At 40.4% G+C, this 25,327-nt stretch overlaps 1 pseudogene; it reads right to left on the reverse strand.

The window, feature by feature from the left end:
- Positions 1 to 18,203: 18,203 nt before the first annotated feature.
- On the reverse strand, positions 18,204 to 18,313 carry LOC126007990 (uncharacterized; annotated as a pseudogene).
- Between the last annotated feature and the right edge of the window lie 7,014 nt (positions 18,314 to 25,327).

A 25,327-nucleotide genomic window follows, 5' to 3' on the forward strand; every position in this document is an offset into this window, starting at 1 on the left:
ATGGTCTCCTGAGCTTCATAAATAATACTAAAATAATGAAGAAATGTTTCAACTACCAAGCTGCACTGCCTGAGGCCAACTCTGAGTTCCCAGACTCCAATCTGAGAAATTGAACCTTTTGCAATAGTCATACCGATGGTCCTTGAGATGAAAAAAAAACATGAAATGTCTTGCGAATGATAATTGTTATAATGTTCAATAATTTGTGGAAACCTAGGAAGTATCAAGAAATCTATGGAATATTGTTTCCCATTCTGTTTTCCTCTGCAGTACTGAAAGAAACAAAAAACAGTAAGTGAAGTAACAAATTCTAACCGGTAGGTGGCAGGGTTGCCTGCGATCTTCAGTTTTCCAAAAGGATTAACAGTAAATTTTTGGTCCTAAGAAAGCATTTTAAAATGTCCCCAAATATCTTAAATCTAGCAAGAATTATGAGGACAAAATTATTTAACCATAATGTATCTTGTAGTTGTAGGAATAAATATTGATTCAAAGGTTTAATCAATTATCTAAAAGAATAGAAGATAATACATGCAGGTATTAATGAATTTAGCATCAAGACATTTCTGCACTGAAATAGAGTGCGATATGTAGACCATTCTAAATGATGGTGGTGAGAAATTATACAGTGACATTTATTTTCTCATTAAGACCTTTGGCATTTTGTCTACCTATGTAATTTATATTACATACCCTACAAAATTTCTATTTTTATTTCTAGAAAAATATTAAAATTTATACTCAGTTTTTAAAATATTTATTTAGTATGTTGTTGATGATCTTACAATATTAAAAGAACACTTCACATACTATTTATAATTAAAGTGGCAAACACCATGGGATGATCATTTTATATATACTCTCAGAATAATTATGTACTTATATAAATATATTTTACCATCAGAATTTTTATTTACACTAATATAAATTTATATTTAATCTCTTTATATATATATATATATATAAAATCCTTCACCAGTGCAACCTTCCCATGACCAATATCCCAAGTGTCCTTCCTCCCCACCCCACACCGGCCTGTACTCTAGACAGGCTTTCTATATTTAATCTCATAGTATATTTACATTACCATGAATTTATATCTACTTTCAGAATAATTGCTGAGTCTTATAGAGAAATGCATTTATTTTATTTACCTTCATTTTATTTGGGGGGGGCACACCAGGTGACGCTCAGGGGTTACTCTTACTCCTGGCTATGTGCTCAGAAATCACTCCTGGCTTGGGGGATCATATGGGATGCCAGGGGATTGAAGCATAGTCCATCCTAGGCTAGCGTGAGCAAGGCAAACCTTACCGCTTGCGCCACTGCTCCAGCCTCTACCTTCATTGTAGTAAAACACTTTGTGGCTTTCTTAAAACAGTTTATTACTAGTATAATAAGGTAACAAGTACATCTTATTAACTTGCATCAGCTGCTATGAAGGAAAAGAGAAATATCCTTCCTTCAAGGAATATATATATATATATATATATATATATATATATATATATATATATATTATATATATATATATATATATATGGCTTTGTTCCAGAGCCAAGACCAATAGAACCTTACCAGCCTAGAAACTTTCTCAAAGTCCTGTCATATTTTAGTGAACCTTCTAACTATTGATGGCAATAAAAAATGTAGTGACTCACTTCAGGTCAATGAATAATAATAATAATAATGATAATAATAATAATGAAGATAATAGTTTGCAGGCTTTAGCTAACAATAGTCTTAATGATGACATGCCTATTGCAGGATAGCTACAAAGGCTTGAATTACCAAATAACAGAAAGCAGCTAGTTTGATCTATGGGTTATAAATGGTTATCTGGGCACACATTAACTTGATTAACCACTACCACCTTATCACTCAGATAGGCCCTCACACATTATCACATCTCCTAAAGATCACAAAATCAATACACTTAAGTCTGTTACATTTCTGAATAAGAACACAGAAAGAAAATGGAATTTAAAAGAACAATCCCATTTTCAATTATTTCAAAAATTACTGCCATGTATTTGATATCTTTTGAAATAACTGGAAATGGGATTGTTCTCTTAACGTGGCAGTAATCTTTATAAATGAGGTGAAAAACCAACACACTGAAACTTGAGATGTTTCTAAAAGAAAAAGAAGAGGCCCCCTAATTGGAAAGATACTCTCATTCATGGAAGAATAAATATTATAAAATTAGTCTTCTTACCCAAAGCAATCTACAGGTTCTATGCAGTAACTATTCAAAATACCAATGACAGTTTTTGAGGGAAGAGAATAAATGCTTTAAAATTGTCATGAAACCATGAAAGTCCCCAAATAACCAAACTAATTTGGAGGGAAATAATTTAAAAAAGAAAAGGAAATTGTGTTTTCTGACTTTAAACTATGCTACAAAGCAGCAATTTCTAGGAAGTATGCTACTGAAATTAAAATGGGCACATAAACTAATGGGACAGACTAGAGGACCCAGAAATGAAGCCACAAATATGTGACCATCTAATTCATGACAATACAATACAGTACATGCAAGTAATGGCAACATGTAAAAGCAAAGGAAGGAAGAAAGGAGGGTGTCACTACAACTGTCTAAAGAAAGCTGTCAGAAGGCCTGCTGAGAGGCCCTTCCTCAGTGCGGATGGCTGACCAGACTTCCCTGATCGTGAGGGTGATATTTCTCATACTTAATTACAAACATTTTTTGGCTTAAATATGAATCTCCCTTCTGCTGTACTAAGTCTGTATATATTTGAGCATTTGCTTACAATATAAGGATTAATATAGGCAAATAGAGCCTTATTACATTTCTCTTCCCCTGGAAAACTCAGCACCAAGAGATACTTAAAAACAACTTTAATCCTCTAGTCTTTTAAAACAAAACAAAACAAAACCCTGTATCTTTAAGCAAACTGCTCTGTCGGATATAAGAAATGTTTGTTTTGGGACATCTCTAAAGGAATCGGAGTGACTTGCTGACTAATTTTTTACCTTGGATATAACATCCAAAGTTTGGCCTGGAAATAGCAATGGGTTGTTAAGAAAATTTTTACCAGGTAAAGATTTGCCATCAATTTCAAATTATTTTGTCTCTTTTTTAAAAATATATTTATTTAAGCACCATGATTACCAGCATATTTGTAGTTGGGTTTTAGTTATTAAAAAAAAAATAAAAAAAACCTTCACCAGTGCACATTCCCACCACCAGTGCCCTCCATCTCCCTCTTCCCCACCCCTTGCCTATATTCAAGACAGGCATTCTGTTTCTCCCCTTAGTACCATTTTTATGGTAGTTGTCAGTATAGTTATTTCTCTAACTGAACTCACCACTCCTTGTAGTAAGCTTCATATTGTAGGTTGACCTTTTAGCCCTCATCTCTATTATCTCTGTGTATTATTACAATAATGTCTTTTATTTTTCTAAAAACTCATAGATGAGTGAGACTATTCTGAGTATATCTCTCTCTTCTCTGACGTATTTCATTCAGCATATAGTTTCCATGTCCATTCATGTATAAGAAAATTTCATGACTTCATTTTTTTCTGATGGCTGCATAGTATTCTATTGTGTATCATGGTTTCTTTAGCGGTTCATCTGTTGTCAGGCATCTGGGTTGTTTCTAGATTCTGGCTACTGTAAATAGTGCTGCAATGAATATAGGTGTAAGGAAGGGATTTTTGTATTGTATTTTTGTGTTCTTAGTATATCTCTAGGAGTGGTATAACTGGACCATATGGGAGCTCAATTTCCAGTTTTTTGAAGAATCTCCATATTTTTTTTGGACTAGGCGGCATTCCCATCAGCAACGAATGAGAGTTCCTTTCTCCCCACACCCATGCCAGTACTGATTGTTCTTATTTGTTGTGATGTGTGCCAGTCTATGTGGCATGAGATGGTACATCATTGTTGTCTTGATTTGCATCTCCCTGCACGTGCTAGACCAGGTGCGATCCCCAGAATCCCAGATATACTATCCCTCAAGCTCCCCCATACATATATACATATGTATATATGTATGTATATATATATATAATAAAACAAGCATAAGTTACCACAACAATAAAAGCAAGCTGGATTAAAAAAATAAAAGACCCCAGTAGACAAAAAAAGGCTTACAGGTGGCCCACAAATTTATTAAAAAATTATCTCAAGAGGGGCCAGAAAGCATTAGAACAATAGGCAGGCCATTAGCCTTGTACCTGGCCAACCCAAGTTCAGTTCAATCCCCAACAACTATATGTTTCTCTGAGCACACCAGGAGTGATCTTTGAACACAGAGCTGTGAGTAAATCCTGAGCACCACCTATTATGACCTCCCAAAAAAATCTCAATATCCCTTACTGTTAGGGAAATGTAAATCAAAATAATAGTGAAATATTGGAAACAATTATTGGCAAGAATGTGGAGATAATGTAAATTGGTGCCAACTATATTAAAAACTGGATAGAGGTTTATTTAAAAGATAAAAATGGAAATATTGGGGGGTCAGAGATATAGTATGGTGGGTAGGCACTTGGAGGCAATTGGATTCAATACCTAACACCCCATAAGGTCCCCCAGTAATTCCAGGAATGATCCTTGAGAACAGAGGGAAGTAAATACTGAGCATCACTAGGTATGGCACAAAAATAAACAACAACAAAAAAAGGAAATATGGGCTAGAATACTAGTCCTGGATACTTATCTGAGAGATATGAAAACACTAATTTGAATAGGTGTTTGCAGTCCTGTATACACAGCAGCATTATTTGTAATAGTCAAAACATGGAATAAACCTCAGCAACTGGGAGGAGCCTGGATAAAGAAGATTTGGACAATGATATTACTGCCATTAGAAGGGATATAATTGTACTATAGGCTGGAATGATGATTTTGCTCTGTGAAGTAAAAATAGGAAAAATGGGCCAGAGAGATAGCATGGAGGTAAGGTGTTTGCCCTGCATGCAGAAGGACGGTGGTTCAAATCCCAGCATCCCATAAGGTCCCCCCCGAGCCTGCTGGTGGCAATTTCTGAGTGTAGTACTACTGGGTGTGGCCTCAAAACAAACATTCAAAATGGACTTGCATTCACTATAGACTTTCAAGATTTTTTAGTACCTCTATACGACTGTAGGATTCACCATGCTTACCCTCAGCATTCCAGTACAATCCCATAACTACAAAGAACCTACTCCCCATTTCTGCTAGTTACTCCATTTCCTCCAGTAACTGCCATATCTTTTTCCTAAGGCAGTTTTAATTATTGGGGTATGCTTAATTTAGGTATTTATATTGTACATATGGTAAAACTACAAGGTAATTGTCTTTTATATTTTTTTGTTTGTTTGTTTTTGGGTCTCATCCAGCAGCGCTCAGGGGCTACTCCTGGCTCTGCACTCAGAAATAGCTCCCAGCTTGGGGGACCATATGGGAGGCTTGGGGGACCATATGGGATGCAGGGGGATCAAACCTCGGTTCATCCTAGGTCAGCTGCGTGCAAGGCAAATGCCCTAATGCTGCACCACCGCTCAGGCCCCACAAATTAGAATTTTTAAGTCACAGAACATTCTCAAATGACAAATGCCAGAAACATAGTAAATGCAGACATGAGAAATAAGTAGTGTACATTTTTCAAATGGCAGTTAGGATAAATCAGGGACCAGAATGAATCAAGTTACTGAAGACTGGGAGTGCAGACTACAGATTCAGAGATAGACACAGTCTCTGCCTGACATTAGCAAAAGGAGAATTTCTTATGGCAATCAAGGTAAATTGATGGGAAATTTTCCGGAGAAAAAGAAGAGGAGAGAATTTTTCTGTGAGGAAAGAAGGGGGGCCAGGAAACAAGATAAAGGAGCTATAATATTTCAGAATATTTAGGGGGCTTGTGACCTCATTTTTAAAAATACACTATTTACTATCCATGGATATGTTTTAAGATATGATTTATACCAATGGCCTCCCAGGCCCTTACAAGTGTCAATCTTCTGGGAGCTGATCATCTTAGTGCCACATTCACTGTTATATACCACCAGCCCAACAAGCTCCACCCAATTAATATGCTGAAGTTCAAACCGAAAGCCCCTTGAATGTGTTCTCCTTGGAAATTGGGTTATTTGCAGGAGTAAAGAGCAGATATAAGATAAGATGTCACCTTATCTTATTAACATTCTCAGTGGAATGTGACTGAGTGGACCTTTAACCCAACAGGACTAATGTCTTGAAAAAAAAAAAAAAAAGGAATTTGGAGGAGCCAGAGTGGGAGCACAGTGGTAAGGTGTTTGCCTTGCATACAACTGAACCAGAATGGATGTTGGTTCCATCCCAGGCATTCTCTATGGTCCCCCAAGCCAGGAGCAATTTCTGAGCACAGAGCCAGGAGTAATCCCTAAATGCCACCAGGTGTGACTCCCTTCCACCACAATAATAATAATAATAATAACAATAATAATAATAATAACAATAATAATAATTTGGAACGGTTGGAGCAATAGTACAGAACGTAGAGCATTTGCCTTGAAAAATGCTGACCAGAGTTTAGTTCTTAGCACCCTGTACTCCTCCAGAAATAATCCCTGAGCACCACCTGGTGTGACAAAAAAAAATTTCTTTTTAATTTAGACACACAGAAACACTAGAATGTTCCATGACAACTGGAGTGATGCACCACTAGCTAGAAGAAATGCTTAACAAAAAAAAAAAAAAAACCCTGCAATAGAATCAAGCATCTTTAAAAGTGACACCCTAATCTTATACTCTGAGCTGATAGAGTATGAGACACATTTCTGTTTGGACCACTTGGCTTATGTGTGGTACTTTGTCATAGACACACCAGCACAGGAATAATACACACCAACCAACATACTGATAAATATTCACCAAAATGTACAATAAAAGGGCTAGGTGCATGAAATGGAGCAAGGAAAGTCTTTTCAATAAAATGAGGCTGAGAAAACTGGTTAGCCTCATCCAAGAAAATAAAACCAAAGCCCAATTTCACACGAGCCATGAGACTAATTCCAAATGGATTCAAGACCTTGTTCTCTGGCCCGCATCAATAAAAGGTACTGAGGAAAATGTATAAGCAGAGAGCTCCGTAATCATAAAGGGAACCTTCAAAGAAGTGGGCCCACTGGCCAAGAAAATGAATGCAGAAATAAACAAATGGCACTATAGCAAATTAAAAAGGGTTGGCATGAAAAAAATAAATCAGACTCTTTAGACTGGATATTTTCAAAGCTATAAAATCCATGGATCACTATTTCAGACTGACAACTATCAAGGCTATTATGTAAACTGGAGATTTCACTCTTTTAGTCAACATAAATAAGTGACAGGAAAGGACCTTCACCCATGTACTCCTTAAAGATTTAATGGGTGACATCTTTATGGGGGAAATGTTGCTGGCAAATAGATGGGGGAGCTGGTAGTGGGCTTTTAGAAAATAATAAATCTGGGGCCGGAGAGATAGCATGGAGGTAAGGCGTTTGCCTTGCGTGCAGAAGGTCAGTGGTTCCAATGCCGGCATCCCATATGGTCCCCCAAGCCTGCCAGGAACAATTTCTGAGCTTGACCCCTGAGTGCTGCCGGGTGTGACCCCCCCCCCAAAAAAAAATAAAAAATAATAATAAATCTAAGGAGAAATTGCCAAACCCTGAGGTAACCCTAAGTCACAAGGTACATAGTACTTTTGAGATGTCAATTCTGGGCATTTCTAGAGGAACTAATACACCATCAGAGAAGAGAAGAGACAAGAGACTCTGAAGATCATCCTAAGAATGTGGAAGGGACATCATGAGGGCAAGGTTAGGCTAGAGCTGTTAGACAAATAGTACAGCAGGGAAGCTGCTTGCATTCATCATGGTCAACCCAAGTTTAATCCCTAGAACCTCAGTTGAACCCCTCCAGGACTGATTCCTGAGTTCAGAGCTATGTTGAATTCCCTGAGCTCTGCCAAAAAACAAAACAATAAAAAGGATTTTGTGGCTTTTCTTGTGACAACACCCAGATTAACTCTGTTTTGGGGCTAAAGTCATAGATGCATAGATGTGCATGGGATTACTCCCTGCTCTGCACTCAGGAATTACCTCTAGTGGTGCTCAGGGTGGGGGTGGGGGGACATAGGAGATAACTGAGATTAAACACAGGTAGGCTACATGCAAGACCTATCAGCTATACTATCTCCAGCCCCAGATTAATTTTTATGTATGCAGAGAACTCCAGGCCAGGACAACATTCTCTCAATAGCCTTTCTCTGATTCTCTCTCTCTCTCTCTCTCTCTCTCTCTCTCTCTCTCTCTCTCTCTCTCTCTCTCTCTCTCTCTCTCTCTCTCTACCTTCTTTCTTATTACCTTGGCTCTCTCCCCTCACATTTCTCAAAACCTCCTTTTTATTATTACATTTGTCTTTTAATTTTTAAGAGTAATTTTAATTAAAACACAAAGTAATCCATTTACAAAGTAATTCATAGTTTAGCTTTTGACATTCAATATTCCACACTAATCCCACCACGTGTGTCAACTTCCCTCCCATACCTCTGCCTCCCTGCTTGCCATTTTGACAAGCACCTTTTAAACTATGGTTGTTAAAGTTTGAATCTCATAATTGCTTGATGGTTGAAGTTCAATTTTCAGTGATGTTGGCTCTGTGGTTTGAATATTTAGATATGTACTTTAATATCATCAATGTGCCTGACTCCCCTTGATCCCTGCCCTTCTCCCACCTCCCCATTGTTTCACATCAGTTTTTATCCCCTTTATTTCTTTCCTTCTCTTTAATATACTTTGGGGCAAAAATGATCTAGACAGCCCTCCTTTAAACCACTATATTCCTTCATGCAGCCATTCTAAATACCACACATAAGTGAGATTATCCTATGTTTGTTGTTCTTCTTTCTTACTTCATTTAACATGATATCTCCAGTTTTATCCATGCTACAATAAATTGCATGACTGCATCATTTCTTATAACTATGTAGTATTCTATTGTATGTATATACCACATCTCCATAATCCACTTATCTGCTGTTGGACACCTAGGCTGATTCCAATTCTTAGCTATGTACTGTGTGCTGCAATGAATAGCAGTGTGCATACATCCTTTTGAATCAATATTTTTCTGTTCTAGGGATACCCAGAAGTAGAATACCTAGTCATAGGGCAGCTCAATTCTGAGTTTACTGAAAAAAAAAATCTCCTTAGTGTTTTCCATGTGGGTTGGACTTTCCCACCAAGAGTGGATGAGAGTTCCCTTTTTACTTCAACCCACCACACAGATTATCCCCAATAATTTTGGTTAACATATTGCTCTTCTGTATTTGTGATTTTGAAAGTCTTGGGACGGCCACCTCTGCTGGTTGTTACATGACCCTACAATGAAATATTCTGGGTGATGTTCCTGTCACCCACCACATGATTTCAAACAAATAACCTAACCTTAGTTACCCTACTTCCGCTGAGCCTCTGAGTCCAATAATGGCTAATAAACATTTGAGCTGCTCTTTGGTTGTGAGCCATAGAATAATCCCTCTTGCCAAATAATTATATTAAAAATTTTAATGTGCTATTCTTACTGGTAAAAGATGATATCACATTGTCTATCTTTAGATTTCCCTAATGATAAGTGATGATGAGCATTTTTTTTCATGTGCCTATGGCCTTTTAAAGCTTTTTCAATAAAAACACTTCCGCAGATCCAGAGAGATAGAAGAATGAGGGAGGGCACTTGTCTTACAGGTGGCTGACTCAGGTTCAATTCTCAGCATCCCATATCATCCCTTATACCCACCAAGAGTAATTCCTGAGTGAAGAAATAGGAGTACTTGAGTACTTCTGGGTGTATCCCAAGACGCTTAAGCAAAAACAACAACAACAACGAATATTTTTCTCCACTAAACAAAAGTAAAAGAAAAAAACCCTCAGGTAAAATCAAAAAACCTTAAATAATGGAAGAAAATATTTGCATCAGGAAAAGGGCTAATATCCAAGATATATAAAGCACTCATATAGTTTAACTACCAAAGCAAATAGCCCTGTCAGAAATGGGACTGGATAGAGAGATAGTATAACTGTCGGTTGGTGCTTGTTTTACACACAGTTGAGCTTGGCTCAAGCCCCAACACCATATAATTCCTGAACATCGCCAGAAGTGATCCCTGAGCACAGAGCCAGGAGTAAGCCTTGAGCACAGCTATGTGTGGAGTCCCCAAACCAAAACTTAGTTAAGAATAGTTAGTAAAAAACGAAAATTTCTTCATTATTGGTAGGACTAGTATCTTTATAGGTAATGGTTTGGAGATTTTTCAAAAAATTAATAACAGAACTTCATATGACCCAGTACTAACAATCATAACCATCTACCCCCCAAATACTAAAACATTAATCTGCAAGAATATATGCACATCTGGGCCAGAGTGAAAGAGAGCACAGTGGGTAAGGTGCTTGCCTTGTACATAGCTGACCAAGATTCATCCCTGAAATCCATATGACCCCTTAAGTCCAGCCAGGAATGATTCCTGAGTTCAGAACCAGGAATAAGTCCTGAGCACCGCTGACAGTGACCCAAAAACAAAACAAAAAAAGATATGCACTCCTACTCCTATGTTCACTGCAGCATTATTTAAATTAGTCAAGATCTGTGCTAATTTAGTGTCCCCAAACAGATGAATGAAGAAACAATGATATGTACAAAATAAAATGCGACTAAACTATAAAGAAATATTTTTGTTTGTTTGTTTGAGGGACACACTTGGTTGTCCTCGGGAGTTACTCCTGGCTCTGCTCTCAGGAATTAATCCTGATAGTGCTCAAAGGACCCTATAGGATGCCAAGGGGACATATGGGATGGGATCCAGTAGATCATATACAAGAAGAGCACCCTAACTGCTGTACTATTGCTCCAGCCCCTTAAATTTTTTTCTTTTTATTATTTTATGGTTGTTTTTGTTTTGTTTTGTTTTGTCAAATTTAGTGGTGCTCAGAGCTGAGCTTACTCCTGGATCTTCATACAGGAAATCAGAATTCAGGGGACCATGACCTATGTTGAGATCTTACCCAGTTGGGCCATGTGCCTACTGTAGAATTACTTCAATTCCAATAATACTTCTTCTTTTGGGGGAGGGAGGGTTATTTTGCTCTTCTGGTAAGAAATGCTCTGAATTATCCAGATTTCTCAAGACAAATAGAAAATAGAACCACTTGTTCAACAGAGATAGTGCACATTACACCAGATCAGAATTTGGTACAGAACACATGCAAACCGCTCCATGGCAACACAGCAGGCTCGATCTGGGGCGCCTCATTAAACTGCATCACTTCAGAAAATCAAGCTTCTCAGTCCCTCCCAGGGCAGCGCAGTGCACCAACACCGCCACCAAAGCTGGTCCCTTCTTCATTGGTTACATCCTGTGCTGCTGCAAGCTGGTTCTTCTATAAGAGAGGCATGAGTCAGAGGAATAAACCTGAAGGATGATACTAGTTCTAGACAAATGTTTTCTGGAAACATATTGTCTTAGTCAGCCGGAGTTGCTATAATAAAACGCCAGACTGGGGGACTTAAACAATAGACATTTATTCCTCACAGTCTGAAAGCTCGGAAGGCGGAGAACAGGAGCCAGATCTGTCAGGCTTTGCTGAGCATCCTCTTCCTGGCTGGCCTTCTGATTGGCATCCTCGCTTGGTGCAGAGAGAGAGTCAGGATGCCTTTGCTAATAATAAGGCCACTATTTCTGACAAGAAGTTCTATCCTTGTGACCTCATTGCTTTCCCACTCCACGAACCAACATCATCTCATGGATGGGTCCAGCTTCCACCTGTAGATTTGGCCAACACATAACTCATGCAAATCACAGAATCCTGTGGCAGGGAGGTCAACCTACTGAGGTCCTCTCGACCTCATTACTCAGCTCTCTAGACCAATGTCAACTGGCACACAACACAATCCCAGCAGGACTAGAATACCAGCAGGTTTGAATCTGTACCTTCCACCTCCCAAGGGCTGGCATGTTTGCGTGCATTTGAGGACAGGACTTTAGACAGTAGACACCCTTACTGCTGCCACAGCCACATGCAGGAGCCTGGGAGAAGACAAGAGTCTGACCTTCTCAGAAATTGAAAGAACTCAAATGGGAAGGGGGCAAAGGAGGGAAGGTGGAGTTTGTCCTTGGAAGGGGAGGAGGTCAGAGGGTGCTGGCCGGAGAAGCAGTAAGCAGAAGACCTCACTCCTGAGTAAGTCACCATGCGGGGCCCAGCTATTCTTCTGCTGCAGTATATCAGGTCTATTGGAAAAAGGCTTGATTAGAAAATATTATCTGTGAGTAAAATACAAAGTTATTAGTTGGGGGACCAGAGAGATAGTACAGTGATATGCCATTTGCCTTGCACACAGTCGATCCAGGATGGACGGTGGTTCAAATCCCAGCATCCCCTATGGTCCCCCAAGCCTTCCAGGAGCAATTTCTGAGTGCAGAGCCAGGATTAACCCCTGAGCACTGACGCCGTCGCCGGGTGTGATCCAAAAACAGAAACAAAGGTCATTAATTGGTGAATTCAGCTTTGACTCACAGTCTTTTAAGTATCGATGCCCTAGTACCCCATAGGAAAATGTTGAACAGCTGACGTTTGTTTGCTCTAAACTTGGCAGGAAATGTCATTGCTAAAATGGACCAACATGGTCTTTGATGTATGGAGCTTAAACTTAGGTCAGTCTTCCTGATGACTAGATTGTCAGATTGTTTCAGGATCCATTCTCTGCAAGCATTAATCAACCCCAGTTCCCTTTTATTATTTTTGTGGTGCGGGGTCACACCTACCAGTTCTTAGGGCTTACTCCCAAAGATCCCTCTTAGGAGGGTTCAGGTGACCCTATGTAGTGCCGGAGGTCCAACCTGGGTCAGCCACGTTGTCAGAAGCCTGTCAATATTTACTGGAATTATCATTAAACTGCCAAAAGCTGAAAACAGTGAGGTGTTCTTGCCCCATCAGGCTTTGCACATGGACCCTAAAAGGCCCCATCACCAAGATTTGTGACAAATGCCTGTCTTGCAGCTGCACAATCAGCTTCAAATACATCGTGCAAGGGGATGGGAAACTTGGGGCAGGGGGGCCTCCCTGGAAGCTGATCAACAAGCTGTATCGCTGGGCGCTTCTCCTTCCTGTGGCCCAGTTCCAAGGCAAGGCAATTGCCCTACCTGATGTACTATCTCTTAAGTCACTCAACCAGATGCCTTATATAGTTTACAAACAGGGTCCTGGATTGCACTTAAATTGATAAGAATGTCACTTAGCAAAGGCTAATAAATATTCAGAGTGCCCAGATGGATGGGACAGAAATATGATATCTTCTTCCAAAAATAGCATCAATGGTGAACCTTAGATAAAATAATTAACTTCAAATTGCCCACAAAATTTTTTTGTTCATTAATTTTTGTTTTGTTTTGTTTGGGGCCACACCTGGTAATGCTTAAGGCTTACTCTTGATTCTGTGCTCAGGATCATTGCTAGAAGGCTTAGGGGACCACAGAAGGTTCTGGAGATTGAACCCAGGTCATCCATATGCAAGGTAAGGATCCACCTACTGTGCTATCTCTCTGGTCCCTACTATTATATTTTTTATAATAGTAATGGCATGTTACATACCAATCCATTGTACCTTATGCCACTTCCTTGTAGCCATCCTTAAAAATGACTGGACTGGGGCCAGAGAGATAGCACAGTTGGTAGGGATTTTGCCTTGTACACGGCCGACCCAGGACTGATGGTGGTTGGATTCCCAACATCCCATATGATCTCCCAAGCCTGCCATGAGCTACTTTTAAACACAGAGCCAGGAGTAACACCTGTACCCCACCAGATGTGACCAAAAACCAAATATAAAATAAATAAAATAAAGACTGGACTGAGTCTTTCTAAAACCTCAGAAAAGTGATACTATGGGCCAGCATGATAGTGCAGCGGTAGGGCATTTGCCTTGCTCATGTCTGACCCAGGACAGACCTGGGTTCAATTGCTGGTGTTCCATATGATTTCCATGCCAGGAGTAATTTCTGAGCTCCTAGCCAGGAATAACCACTGAGCATCACCGGTGTGGCCCAAAAACAAACAAAAAAGAGTGATATTAAATTCCACACATGGATGATATGAATGATGTCTTGGTTTAGCTCTGACCCTGTAGGATGTTGGAGTCTGAGAGCAATAACTGAATAAGCCTTCCTTAGACCATTCAAGATGAGTGATAACACAATGGGTAGTATGTTTGCCTTGCACATGGCCGACCCAGGTTTAATTCCCAGCAACCCATATGGTCCCACGAGCCTGCCAAGAGTATGAGCACAAAACCAGGAATAACCTCTGAGCACTGTCAGGTGTGACCCCCCCCCCAAAAAAAAAGACGTATCTAAACCTATCAGCCTCAGTTTCACTCAGAATAACCACTACACAGAGTTACAATCCCCATGTAAGTTAACAGAATCAAAGGAGTGTGTGGATTCATGAAATTTCTTCTCATTATCAGAAAAATTCATATGTGAGCCTCAGAGGATGACTCAGTGACTAAATGCATCTACCTTGCAATCATAAGGCCCCGAGTTTGGTCCCTAATGCTGTCCAAATGTGCCAAGTGTGGTTCCCACAGCACTGCCATCTGAACCCATGGTGCTGCAATAGGATGTTGGAGATTTGGCCAATAAGTTGTAAGAATCACAATTATAGAGGTGTGGGCGCCACAGTCACCCTGAAGAATACTACAACCATATTATACATAAGAACCACAAATAAATCAGTTTTCCCCAACCCCCACCAGGAAAACATGTCCTGGTACAGTAATTAAGATGGTACTGGGGGCTGGAGTCACAATATAGGCAGTAAAGCTCTTGCCTTGCACACTACAGACCCAAGCTTGCTTTGTTTTTGTTTTGTTTTGTTTATGAGCCACACCCAGCAGCAATCAGGGCTTACTCCTGACTGCATTGAGAAATCTCTCCTGGCAGGCTTGGGAACCATATGGGATGCTGGGGATCAAACCCTGGTCTGTCCCTGATCTGCCATGTGCAAGGCAAATGCCTACCACTGTGCAATAACTCTGGCCCCTGACCCAAGATTTGATCTGTGCCACCCCATAAGGTGTTCTGAGCCCCCAAAAATGTGTGTGTGTCTGTGTGTATGTGTATGTCTGTGTGTATAAAGTATTCAACCTCCAGAAGCTTCAACTACCAAGTGTGCAATTTCTGATTATCTTAAAAACAGTAACATAGGAAAATTCTCAGGATTTTGGTTCTGCACTCAGGAATCATTCCTGGGGGTGTTCAGGGGACCATATGCAACCAGGATTTGAACTCTAGTCAGCCACATGCAAAGTAAGTGCCTTACTCACTGTGCTATTTCTATGACCCCACTCTTTATAAGGTCAAAAGAAATTGAATATCTAATTTCAGTATCTGACCCCCTATGCAAAATAGGGAAAACATGATTTGTGATTAGCTTAATCCTCAAAGTGAAAAACTACAAAGAAAAACTATAAATGTTTCCTATTAAGCCAAAATAGAGTAAATCTTGTACACAAGCAAAATTCCTGGAATATCTCACCCTAACCTGCATTTTCCTGGGAATCTCATAGGTCTAAAAATCTGGAACACATGTATGGATACTTTGTTTTCATCACCTTCCTTTAAAAATTTATTACATAGGGGCCACAGCTATAGCACAGCATGTAGGGCATATGCCTTGTATGTGGCTGACCCAGGCTAAAAACCCCGGCATCCCATACGGTCCCCAGAGTCCGCCTGGGATAATTTCTGAGGAGCCAGGAGTCTGAGCCAGGAGTAACCCCTGCGTGCTTCTGGGTGTGGTCCCCCACACCCAGATTAAAATTGATTAGCTATGCAACCGGTTTGTGACATTTTATGCTCTACTAAAGGGATTTTCTAGGTTGATTTTCACCAGATATATACTCTTTATAACCTACTAGCATATGAAACCTCCTCCCCAAAAACCTACTCCTTAAACAAACATTCTATTGGGAAAAGCAAAGCAAGAGTAGAAAGCAGCTATTGAGAATAAAGTCACTGTTTTCCTTTCATTACTGCCTTTCCTTATATAGACTAGCTTCATTGAAAGTGTTATAAATTGCTAATAAGTCCATATTTTATTTAACAGACCTTCAGCAAGTACCTGTCATGTGTAGAATGCAGGGGCTGAAAAAATATTTGACATACCTCACTTCTAAAGGATTTTTTAACTAGTTGAGAAGAAATGGCTCTGTGTGTTAAACATAAATTGCATGATAAAATCATTTTAATGTACTAGATAGAAACAAAATCGCTTAATTTTCTCTTTAGCAAAATTCCCCAGACTGATTAAAAATATAAAATCCACTATATTTTTATTATAATAGAATTTATTTCAGCTTGTAATAATGTCACTAAAAATTCATTCACAATTTAATATTTTTTATTAATCTTCAACCATAAATAACTCATGGGATGAAAGTCATTCTCAACTCGTTTTATGGCTTTGTTAAAAAAAATGACTGTACATGTTCTGTCACTATAAATAATTCAATGTTTTTCAATTGTTAGATAAATCTGGCATATTTGTTTTATAATAAGTTAAAGTGTATGTTCTGGACTTGATTTTTCCACTTACCTGCAATATTGGTTTTGCTGGCCAAAAATATTGCAACTAATACATTCTAAAATTCTATGAATCATAGAACTAATTTCTTGTGCTGATAAATTCTATGGTTGTTCAGACAGCATTGCCAACTGACCCCCTTATCATAGCATGAAGTGAAGGATGAACAAGTTAATGTGTAGAACAATTCAACCAAATGCAGGAAAATAGCCTTAACTCTAAGCTTCCAATAGACTTTTATTGATAAGATATTGATTCAGTTTCATTGTTTTTTGTTTTTGTTTTGTTTTGTTTTGTTTTTTTACTTTGGGGCCACTTCTAGCAATGCTTAGAGGTTACTCCTGACTCTGTGCCTCAGGAATCACTCCTGGTGGGCTCAGAAGGCCATATAGGATGCCAGGGATTGAATTTATGTTGGCCACATGCAAGATCAGTGCCCTACCCTCTGTACTATCACTTCAGTTCTGTAGGTTACACCTTATTTTATCTAAAACAAAGACCATCCTTGGTTCCTTTGTATGTTTGTTTACAACTTGGATTCACCTCAAAACAGAAATTGTCTTACTTGTAAACCTGGGTGGAACTGGCTCAGGATAGCCTGAGCTGTCTGTTCTTACTGCCCCACCCAGGAGTGGTCTCTGTACTCAATAAAAATGGCAGTCCTGGCAGGCAGCAGGCTCTTCATACTAAAAAGAAGACTGTTAGAATACATGTGTTTTACCCTCAGCCTGGTTTAGATTTCATGAGTGACCCTAATTCAGATTCATTCACCTGGGGTTCAAATTACTGCATGTGGGGTGATTATATACAGTCCCTTTGATTTCATTTAAAAGTCATATAGTAATGGATGAAGTCATACAGACTCCCATTTAAATGTGTCTTCTATCTCACCAAAGATGTAGCTCTATCTCTCTCTCAAGAAACTTAGGTTTGGCTAAATTGATACCTGTTCCTAGAACTCTAAGCTAGAACCTTAGAGAAACTTTAACTCCTTCAAAGATACATTTGTCCCTTCCCTTCTTAGTTTTAGGGTCACACCCAGCATTGCTCAGGGATCACATCTGGCTCTGTATTAAGGAAATATTCCTAGGCTTTCAGGGAACCATATGGGATGCCTGGGATAAAACCCAGGTCTGACAAGTGCAAGGCTACTTCTTAACCAGTGTACTGTCTCTTCAGCCCCCCTCCCTTTTTTTTCAGCCATACCTGTTTGATGCTCAGAGGTTACTCCTGGCTAAGCACTCAGAAATTGCCCCTGACTTGGGGGGGACCATATGGGACGCCGGGGGATCGAACCGCGGTCCTTCCTTGGCTAGCGCTTGCAAGGCAGACACCTTACCTCTAGCGCCACCTTGCAGGCCCCCTCTTCAGCCCCTTTTCCCTCTTTTTTTTACTTATATGTTGTCATTTTTAGTTTTAGGTTTGGGGTGAGGGGAGGACATTCAGTGGTGCTCAGGGTTACTCCTGGCTCTGTGCTTAGGGATCATTTTTGAGTGTGTGTTTGGGTGAATACAGCAGTGCTGAGGATCTGCCATAGTCAACCTTATGCAAGGTAAGCACCTTAAACCCTATACTATCTCTGTTTTTTTATTTTTTGTCCCCCAATTCACAATACAGACCAGGCAAAGGGCCTGTGTTGAGGTGTATATGGGGTTCATTTACTATACAGTCAGTGTAAAGAACACAGCCTGTGGTAAGAATTGGGAGGCTTTATCTTGTTTTTTTTTTTGGATATATATATATAAATCCTTCACCAGTGCAACATTCCAATGACCAATATCACAAGTGTCCTTCCTCCCCACCCTACACCGGCCTGTACTCTAGACAGGCTTTCTACTTCCCTCATTCAGTCACATTTTGTTATGATAGTTCTCAGTGTAATTATTTCTGGGATGGCACTAAATGATCCCTGTGGTGAGCTTCATGTCAGGAGCTAGACCCTCCAGTCCTCCTCTATTTTGTCTCTGAGAATTATTACGCATATGTTTTTCATTTTTCTCAAAACCCATAGATGAGTGAGACCATTCTGTGTTTATCTCTCTCCCTCTGACTTATTTCACTCAGCATAATAGATTCCATATACATCCATGTATAGGAAAATTTCATGACTTCATCTCTTCTGATGGCTGCATAATATTCCATTGTGTATATGTACCATAGTTTCTTTAACCATTCATCTATTGAGGAGCATCTAGGCTGTTTCCAGGGTCTGGTTATTATAAATAATGCTGCTATGAATATAGGTGTGAGAAAGGGATTTTTGTATTGTATTTTTGTGTCCCTAGTATATATCCCTAGGAGTGGTATAGTTGGATCGTATGGGAGATTTGGAGAAATCTCCATATCACTTTCCACAAAGGTTGGACCAGATGGCATTCCCACCAATAGTGAATAAGAGTTCCTTTCTCTCCACATCTCCGCCAGCATGGCTTGTTCTCATTCTTCCTGATGTGTTCTCCAGATATACCAACACCTAATTTTTAATAAAGGTGCAAGAAATCCTAAATGGAACAGGGAAGGCCTCTTCAATACGTGGTTTTGGCATAACTGGCTAGCCACTTGTAAAAAAGCAAATTTAGACCTCCAGTTAACATCATGTACAAAGGTAAAATCCAAATGGATTAAAGACCTAGATATCAGACCTGAAACCGTAAAGTATATAGAACAACATGTAGGTCAAACACTCCATGACATTGAGACTAAGGTATCTTTAAAGAGAAAACCGCACTCTCCAAACAAGTGAAAACAGAAATAAATAAATGGGACTATATTAAGCTGAGAAGCTTCTGCACCTCAAAGGAAATAGTGCCCAGAATACAAGAGCCACCCACTGAGTGGGAGAAACTATTCACCCAATACCCATCAGATAAGAGATAAATATCCAAAATATACAAGGCACTGACAGAACTTTACAAGAAAAAAACATCTAACCCCATCAAAAAATGGGGAGAAGAAATGAACAGACATTTTGACAAAAAAGAAATACAAATGGCTAAAAGGCACATGAAAAAGTGCTCTGCATCACTAATCATCAGGGAGATGCAAATCAAAACAACCATGAGGTACCATCTCACTCCACAGAGGTTGGCACCTATACTATCTCTGAATACCTGGTTTCCTTAGAAGGTCTGAGTTAGGTGTCCCAGCTTTTGAAGCTGGGACATCATCCTATGCGTGAAGAAACAAGCATTAGAGGAAGGAAGACAGGGGAGGTGGCATTTCATCCTTGATTTCGGTTTTAGGGATCTCAGGTGAGGGTAGTCAAGAACAGAGGTAGAGACCATGACATTCTTTTATCATTTCAGTCCAGCAGGAAGGAGATAGGGGCAGAAAATAGCAAGAATGGAGACAACTGGCTGGCCCTAAGGCACTGGCCATCTCTATTTCTTGGCTCCAGGAGAGAAAGATTTTCTGAACCAGGATCCAGAGAGAGGAAGACCTCTGTAGTGCCCAGGCAGGGATGCTGGCAGCTTGCACAAAGGAACCCTACAAAGGTATTGGTAACATAGTTGCCTCTTTAAAGTCAGCAAGCTGGTTTGTTATGTTGGGTTGTTTTGTTGTTGTTGTTGTTGTTGTTGTTGTTGTTTTTAACCAATTCAAGGCATATGGATCCCACAACTCTGATGGACTTTTTTGTGAGGTTCCAAAAGTTCATAATTTTGTGCCAGAGCATTTGTACAGTGGGGTAAGGTACTTGGCTTGCACACGTCAACCTGGGTTTGATCCCCAGCCTCCCATGCGGTCTCAGAGTCCACCGGGAGTGATCCCTGAGCACAAAGCCAGAATTTAGCCCTGAATACTGCCAGATGTGTCCCAAAGCAAACAAAAAAGTTTATAATTTTATAATTAGTGTCTGTGATGTTCTGTATGTGCCTATTTAACCAGAGTTTTAACACTTTAGGGTAGAGAACCAGCACAATTGAAAAGCAATAAAAGTTTGAGTCAAATACCAGGAATCAATCGATTCAAGCCCAAGTATGTGGTGTCTGGGAACAAATGTGTCTGTCCTGAAGTCAGGCCACCAGGAGGACTTCGAGTGGCTGGCTCGCCTCTGAGAAGGCTATGAAGATTCCAGTAATGTCTCTGGATCCCTATTTCCCCAGTGGTCTCCTCTAGAGTCTTCCCAGAATATTGTGAAAGAAGAGCAACAACACTCTCAAGATAAATAGTATGATGGTGAATATGAGCCAAAACCAGAGGCAGAAAACAAAATAGTTACCTGAACCCTGAGCACCAGATACTGGAAGGGGGACAAGAACTAAAGCTATGATCCAGCCAATAAGTGCAGAGTAGAGAAGGAGGAGGCACCTTTGTGATGCTAACACTCTCAGAACTGTCTCTGGTTTTCTTGTTTCCTGGTGGCTTCAGAACCCGGTTCCCAGTGCCTATGTAAATTATGGTTTACTAAGTAAATGGTTCAGTGGGGACAGTTTTGCTCAAGGGCACCTGGTAATCATTTCTCTTACGGACAATATGCAAAAGAGGACTTTTACAGTAATTAAATGTAATATTCATGTGTCAAAGCTTCTTAAAGACAAAGTGAGTATTCCCCTTTCGAGCTGGGTCCATTTTCAGTAATTAATGCTGTGGGCCAATTCACACATGGATTTAGAAATCCCAAATCAATTACATCAAGGGATCTGCAAGGTCCTTTCACCCTCTGCTTTCTCCCTGTCATCAATAACCAATGCCATTACATGTATAAGCAATTATTTTATTTTATTTTTTATTTAAAATTTTTAATTTAAGTTTTTGGGTTACACCCAGCAATGCTCAGCTCAGCTCACACCTGGCTCTGCATTCAGAAGTTACTCCTGGTGGTACTCAGGTAACCCTGTGGGATGCCAAGGATCGAACTCGGATCATGTACACGCAAGGCTTTACCTGCTAGAATATCTCTCCAGCCCACTTATTAGCAATTCTTAGCAGCATTCCTGAGCTTCTCCAGTGTCAGTGGACATTTCATTAGTTTGAGCTGCAAAACATAATTTTCCTTTAGTGTAAAGAAACTGGCCTGTCTAGTTCATAAATGCAACCATAACTTGCCTCTGGTTTTAGAACATTATTAATATCAAGAAACCTTTAAAAGTCCTACTTTAATACAAAAGAAGACTTGTTGCATTCATTGCACAGACTTGTAGACAAAACTATCCTATTACAAAAGAGGCCATGATCATGATGCCAAAACAGAAGTCACTAGATTTTTCCTCCAGAACCTTCTTTCAGAAGGTGCCATGCATGCTGCCATAACTTCACTGGGGTGGCCTAGAAGCTTTGCCACCATGCTAGTCACTCAGAGCAGGGATAATTATGCAGAAAGCAGGTCAGAAACTCCCACTAGAAAGAAAGGAAGAATCAGTATCTCACAGATGAGACCAAAGTCTGAAGGAAATTTTTTTTCGAACCAAGCAAATAACTGGCGGTCTTTCAATTTTTACACCTACCTTCAAGGTTCTCCAACATATACATAATCTGGCAGAGTGTTTTGGCACCAATGTACATGACCAAAACTTTTCAGTTGTAACTGAAAATAGAAGCCAAGAAGGGCTGTGGTGCTTCTGTGTGCTAGAGAAGCAGGTATGGTCCAAATGAGGAACTCTGTTTCCTCAGCCTGGTAGTCAGCCAGGTCTTAACCACCAAGATATCTGGATTTTGGCTTTTGTTTTTTGTTATTTATTAATTGATTGATTGGTTTCTGAACCACTCCCATTGGTGCTCAGGGGTTACTCCTGGCTCTGCATTCAGAAATCACCCCTGAGGGGCCATATGGGATGCTGGGAATCAAACCAGGTTTCTCCTGGTTTGGCCACATGCAAAGCAAATGCCCTACCACTCTCTGGCCCTATAGATTTTGGCTTTTGTGATGAGAAAGAAGATTCTCCATTAGTTGGGAAATTTCCTTCCTCAGGTTGAAGCAGGCACAGTTGTGACATGGACTAATACAAAGTTTAGTCCTCCCCTTAGTCCTTTCCCTAGTGACAACTCACGGTAGAGTCTCAGGCCCCCTTAAGGAACATCTCAGGCCATTTGTATTTCTTCTTTGTCAAAGTGTCTGGCGGGGATGTGGAGAGAAAGGAACCCTTATCCACTGCTGGTGGCAATGCCGTCTAGTTCAACCTTTATGGAAAGCAATATGGAGATTCCTCCAAAAACTGGAAATCGAGCTCCCATACGATCCAGCTATACCACTCCTAGGAATATACCCTAAGAACACAAAAATACAATACAAAAATCCCTTCCTTACACCTATATTCATTGCAGCACTATTTACCATAGCAAGACTCTGGAAACAACCAAGATGCCCTTCAACAGACGAATGGCTAAAGAAACTGTGGTACATATACACAATGGAATATTATGCAGCTGTCAGGAGAGATGAAGTCATGAAAATTTCCTATACATGGATGTACACAGAATCTATTATGCTGAGTGAAATAAGTCAGAGAGAGAGAGAGAGAGAGAGAAAAATGCAGAATTGTCTCACTCATCTATGGGTTTTAAGAAAAATGAAAGACATTCTTGCAATAATAAATTTCAGACACAAAAGAGAAAAGAGCTGGAAGTTCCAGCTCACCTCAGGAAGCTCACCACAAAGAGTGCTGAGTTTAGTTAGAGAAATAACTACATTTTGAACTGTCCTAATATTGAGAATGTATGAGGGAAATGCAGAGCCTGTTTAGAGTACAGGCGAGGGTCGGGTGGGGAGGAGGGAGATTTGGGACATGGGTGATGGGAATGTTGCACTGGTGATGGGTGGTGTTCCTTTTATTACTGAAACCCAAACACAATCATGTATGTAATCAAGGTGTTTAAATAAAAAAAAAAAAAGGAACATCTCAGGAAAGGGCCAGGTGGTACCCTGCTCTACTGGACTCTGGGCCAAGTGGAGGACAAAGCCCAGAAAGGAAGCTACAAACTAGCTTTCCAGCAGCCTTGAAATCCCATGAAAGTTTCACCACATTGCTGGACAATATTATAACCGTGCATACTTCAGTGAATCTACCAGGTCCCTGCAAAAAGGTCCATGTCCCACCTTTAATGCACCCTGACTTCCACCCTCTCTGCTTCTGCCCCTCTAGGGATTTCTTTCTAGCCTCCGCCCTTACATGTCCACCCAGACCCAGATTCACATGTGCATTTTTCTTGTCACATTTATACACAAGAAGAAGATGATATAACAGCGAGAACAATAATACAGCCAACAAGATCTTGCCTTGCATGCAACAGATTCTTTCCTGCATGTGGCTAACCTAGGTTCATTCCTTGGCATCCCATATGGTCTCCTCAGCCTTGCCAGGAGTGATTCCTGAATATAGAGCAAGAGCAATGAGTGAATCCCTGAACACCACCCTGGTTTTGCTCCAAAATCAAAATAAATAAATAAATATAGAGAAAATATTTTTTTTTGTTTCTTTTCGGGACCCACCTATTTGATGCTCAGGGATTACTCCTGGCTAAGCGCTCAGAAATTGCCCCTGGCTTGGGGGTACCATATGGGATGCCGGGGGATCGAACTGTGGTCCTTCCTTGGCTAGCGCTTGCAAGGCAGACACCTTACCTCTAGCGCCACCTCGCCAGCCCCAAGAAAAGATTTTTTAAATATAGGAGCCAGAGCAAAAGCACAGCAGTAGGGTTCCATCCTCAGCATACCATATGGTCCCCCAAGCCTGCCAGGAGCAATTTCTGAGCACAGAGCCAGGAGTAACCCCTGAGAGCCACCAAGTGTGGAACAAAAAAATGATTTTTTTTTAAAATATAGGGTGATACAACTAGATCCCTGGCTACACCTATGGCTCATCCTATGCCTCATCAGACTGGAATGCAGCCTGGAATGCAGGAGGCCCTAGATTCTATCCCCAACACCGGCAGCATCAAGCACTAACAAGGCTAGCTTTGGTGAGGCTGCTGTCCCCTCCCCAAAGACATAATGCTGAGTCTTCTTTCTTCTCCTAACTGTCATAAATAACCACTCAGGAAGAAGAGAGGCCCAGAGAAAGACCACCCAGCATTCTGATGTGGCCTCGGCATCCTCAGCATGTGGACTCAAGGAAGCTGTGGCAGTGGCTCCAACTAAAAGCATTGTCCTTGGGGGTGTCACACCCTTGAAACATGCTGTATTCTCCTTTTCCATGTCTTCCAGTGACTCGTTTGTTAGTTTGAACATATGAGACCCACCTTCTTTCCTTCCCCCCAATGCAGGAACATAAATGCTGAGCTTTCCCTCTTGTCTGAAGCAACTCCAAAGTAAAACCAAATTCTTGCTAAACCCAACTTTCCCAGGATCCACAGTGAAAGAACCTGGAAAGACAAGGTGTTTGGGGTTTCTATTTTGTGTTGGGGAGACACTCACAGTGGTGCTCAGGGTTTACTTCTGACTGTTCACAGAGATCACTCCTGGCAGGGGACAATATTTCGTGTGGGGAATTGAACCTGGGGTCAGCCATCTGTAAGGCTAGAGTACTGTTGCTTCAATCCCAAAGCAATTATTTTAGCAAAAAGTCTCATCTCAGACTTAGCCTGTCTTTGCCCCCATCAGCCTCTCCTCACTTTCCCTGCAAATACCCCTCCACCATCAGGAAGCCTCACCCCTGAGATTCCTGGACTTATCCCTTTTTCTGCCAATATTTCATATCCTGAGTCATTGTTCTCGGCGTCATTATAATAGTGAATTTGAGTCATTGGTTGGAACTGAGCCCTGGAGGGGGCTGTGAAAGAT

Source organism: Suncus etruscus, chromosome 4, assembly GCF_024139225.1.
Source record: "Suncus etruscus isolate mSunEtr1 chromosome 4, mSunEtr1.pri.cur, whole genome shotgun sequence".
NCBI lineage: Eukaryota > Metazoa > Chordata > Mammalia > Eulipotyphla > Soricidae > Suncus > Suncus etruscus.